The following is a 4,548-nucleotide window of genomic DNA, read 5'->3' as shown; positions in this document are numbered from 1 at the left end:
CCCCCTTTATCTTTACCCTATTAGCCAGTGGTAGTGATAAACCCATCAAGTCAAATTTCTTGCTTTCTTGATGATGAGCTCTGAATCCAGCTCTCCGCAAACTAGTAAGATAGTATGCTATTCTTGAAGACCACACTGTTTTGAGGCAGCATGCTTTCATTTTCTCATACAGATGTATATAATTAAATATTTTTTGTGGCAAGGACTGCTATAGTTGTCTTCATCCTAGTTACAGGGTTACCAATTTCAGCTGTCTACCTCAGCTGTGTCTGAGAGATCAAGCAAGAAAGACATGGAGGCTCCTTGACAGCAGCCTGTGTCTGATCCATTACTTCTTTTCTACAGCAAGTAAAGAATAACATGAAAGAATGGATTATATTCATGTATCTATATGCACTGTGGTAGCTAGGACAGTTCCCTGTGGTACAGCATCCCTCCTTCTATTTGCTCCTTGGCTTTAGCATGGAGCATGACATTGAATGGGAGTGTCCTGACTCCTAACATTAAAAAGTTGCTCCTCATCTCTTGTGAACAGGTCTGCTCTCTGTATAGAAACTGGGCCACAGTACAAGTGAGGACCTGTACTCAAGGCTGATATCAAAATGTCCGGGTAGGTCCAATTCCTTGTGCCTGGAATGTCCCACCCAGCTCCCACTAGCAGCTTCTGCAGCATCTGCTAATGAGGAGTTCTTATATACAGAGACAAACAAAATAAGCAAGATAGTCTGTATCTCCTACACTGTAGGTCCAAGTATCCTCCAGAGCCTTACCTATCATTCACTTTCTTGACTATATTAATAATGGCAGCAATTTCCTCTTCCTATTCTCTTGATTAAACAGAAGGAAGGAAGTGGAAAAAAAGATGACAGAAAATTCCAGATGTTGTCGACATCAATATCTAGTTCCACCAGAGAATTTGAACACTGGAGCAATGATGAATTACAGTGGGGTCCCTACGGCAATCCAGATTGCAGTCATAACACCACTGAGGAAGAATAAGGGCTAGCATTCATTAACATGAATAGCAAATGAATTAATGATAATTTCCACTGGTCTTTTCAAGAAACATGAATACATCTGTAACATATTAAGATGACATGTCAGTGTAACTCATTCATTAATAAAGTCCAGTATCGCAGATTTGTTGCAAAATTTGTTGGAATGGTTACCAGTAGTTTTTAATTCTATAAATGTATTTAATTAAAACCAACACACAATTCTTGTTATTAGAAGAGTACGAGCTAGTATGGAGAATATTATGCAGATTATTTAAGCATTTCTCTAAATTTATTTCAGTGTAGAAGCTGGAGTTCTTTGGATATCAGCAAGTAAGTATTCCTTTTAAATATGTGCAGCAGACATATTCACTCTGCATTCTTTAAGGTTATATACCAATTAGTTTTATATCAATAAGAACCTGTTAAAAGATCTCTGTGAAGGGAGAAGTAACAACTGCAGAAAAGCAAGTATTAAGCAAAAAGAAAGAATGATAATAAGGAACTGAACTGGATGAAGGCAGTGGCCACTGCAGTCCAGCGAGTGGGCATTCACAGTGTGACCCTTTTCAAGGCAGAATGCCAGGATACAGCCTAGCCACTGGCATGAGTGAGATGAAATACAGATGAGTAGAAATTTGGCCCTTCTAATTTAGGTAATATGAAGGGTACCCATTTGCCATGCCCTATAAAATGTATGTTTGTGCCTTGCTGCTGTGCCCAGTCTAGCTCCTGCTGAGCCATGTCACTGAACTTTGTACATGTATCACCATCATACCTGCACATGCATAAGCAATCACAAGAATAGGGAGTGCTGAGGGATTACCTACTCCTGTATCAAGTGATACTAAGAGGGAATTAATCCATTAAGCTTGTCCAGGTAAGTTTAAACACAAATAAATGTCTGCAAGATTGTTGCTTTTGCAAGATTGTGGCCTTACTACACTATTAATAGTCACTTGTTGAATATCGAAGTCTGCATCTTAAAAAAAAAAAAAAAAAAGCATTAGATTTTTCTCATATACAGTGGGAAAATGGTTGAGAGAAATACAGAAGTTATAAATCCTCAACATACAGTCACGAAACACATTATTACCATCTCAGTTTCATGACGCACAGGAGAAAATATGAGAAAATGTAATATTAATTCAAAACAGCAATACGTCATAATGACTATAACCCATACTAACAGCGAAGTTCATCTATAATTTAATGACAAAGTTAGCAATCCCTTTTCACGGTGCTAGATTAACATAACTGAACAGATTTATGTACATTTCCTGAAGCCAACACAGAAACATTTGGAAGATACTCTGTCAAAATGAAGAAAACAATCAGAACGTTTCCCTGCGAACCTTTAGTAATAGCTGCAAATATTTGCGTTGACACATTATTTATTCAGCAGGTTTTCTACCAGTAACCAAGTCCTCAGGAGACTGCTGCAAGGAAGAGCTACGGAGCGACCTGGTGCTTCTCTGATGGGTGGCAGCTGGAGGTGGCTGTCTAGCTCTCGCCTGAGTGTGCTCTGCTCTAGAGCTGGTGTCTTTGATCTTTGCTGCTGACCAGGCTGCTCTTCTAAAGTATCAATACGGGCAGTATAACATTTCCATCGCAGGAAACCCTGCTGGACAAAGTCTGGGTTTACTAATCCACTCCTTTCAGCAGAGACCTTACCCAGGGGTCTGTGTCTCCTTGCCTATGCCACCACCAACACAATCTGCTCTACAGCCTGTAGGTGCTTGGACTCGCTTGCATAAAGGCATTTAGAAGATGAAATGCCATGGTTTTCTATAGGACTTACAGACTCCTAAGTGACTTTGCAAAATCAGGTCTCTGTCACCTTTTCCTCTTCTCAGTCTTAATAAGCTTCATGCCCTAAGTTTGTTTCTGAAGTTGTAGAAACCTGAAACGTGGACAACTATGATGGACTTTACAGCACTGGAGAACAAAAGCACTCCAGCCTCAGCAGTTCTCTGCAACTTCAGTTCGCTACAACTGAAGGGGTCCTGGACCAGGCCAGTCCTTCCTAAGAGGCTAAAACCTTTTGCCTGTGTTCACAATTAGTGTTTACTAAATTCTTATGCCCTAATATTAATAAGAGATTTCATCACAAGCAGACTGCACAAAGACTAGGATTTTTAATGACCAATAAATTATCTGCTGCTTTGGAAAAGCCAGTTATCGTGTTTAATTTGACAGCCCCATGCAGGGTGAATTCCTTAGACACAAAACAAATGTCATGCCTCGAGACTAACAGACATTTCCCCAGATGCAAAATAGACGCTCTCCAGTTGCTCTCTTAGGAGGATGGAAAAAGCTAATCCCTCTAAATTGTATAAACCAAACAAATAGGGCAGGCTTAAAGCCTCAGCATTTATTTTTAACAAGCAAAGCATAAACCACACTACTGCTTTCACATCTGCCTTCTAATTTTTTTGTCTAAGAATGATATGCAGTACAACTATTTTAAGATCTGCTCCTGAACGTCTGCAGCTGGCACAGCACATGCGGAAGGAAAGGTTCCCATTTCTCCTCTGGACAGACTCTTGAATGGCCCAGCCTCCTAAATGCTTATTGTGTTCTTGCGGAGAGACCTGGATCACCGAGGAATTTTTCTGATCCAACTTCTATTTAATTTTGCATTAAGAAGGCCTTTAAATCATTTATTTCATTCATACTGCATCTCAGTCAGCTTTGGGCTGCAAGAGATGCAAAGGAGGAACATCCACTGAACGTGAGTGCTTTTGAGCTCTGTTTCACATCTGTTACTAAATGTGCACTTACATTACCGGATAGTTTAATAAACAAGGAAGTAAGAGCTGTCTGGTGATGGTGGCCCTACCACTTCAGCGCTGTATTCCTGGCTCCGAAACTTGCCTCTTGGATGGACTCGTACAACTACTTGGTTCATCTCCCCCATTTGCGACATGCAGAAAGTAACTAATAAAGAATATACTTACTAGTAAGTACTAGTATTACTAGTAATTACTTACTATTACTTAGTTATTACTTACTGTTATTAGTAAGTAATACTAGTAAGTAAGACTAACAAAGTCTTCCTTTGCTGTAGCCCTGATGGGGAAACCCAAAGCACACCAAGTTAAACAGTGCCACGAGATAAGAGCCAGATGAAACAGCTGTATTACCCTTGCTATAGGATGGTAGCCTCATAAGGGCAGGGAGCTAGTGCACGGGGTGCTCCAGGTGAAGAGCTGCGAGTGCGAGCGAGGGGAAGGGAGTGCTTGGGAGGCCGAGTTAAAGATGCTGCGGGTTGAAACGACCAGCGGGAGCAACAGGCATCGTCCCCTGCAATTAGAGGCTGCACTTAAGCCAAACGCGACAAATTGCAGGATTGAGGTTACTCTTTCGGAGCAGGGCAAGGCAGGGGCGATGCGCCTCCCCCCGCGCAGCCCTCCGTGCTGCAGCGCGGAGGAGGGAGAGGAGCAGGAGGAGGGATGCGGAGCGGACCCCGCGGCCAAGCAGCGCGCGGGGGGCGCGGAGCAGCGCGCGGGGGGCGCGGAGCAGCCCGCAGGGGGCGCCCCCGCTCCGCTCC

The sequence above is a fragment of the Nothoprocta perdicaria genome, unplaced genomic scaffold (genome assembly GCF_003342845.1).
Source record: "Nothoprocta perdicaria isolate Ctin4 unplaced genomic scaffold, notPer1 scaffold_190, whole genome shotgun sequence".
In the NCBI taxonomy this organism is placed as follows: Eukaryota; Metazoa; Chordata; class Aves; order Tinamiformes; family Tinamidae; genus Nothoprocta; species Nothoprocta perdicaria.
The sequence above is the reverse complement of the archived record's forward strand: the minus strand, read 5'-3'. Positions refer to the sequence as shown.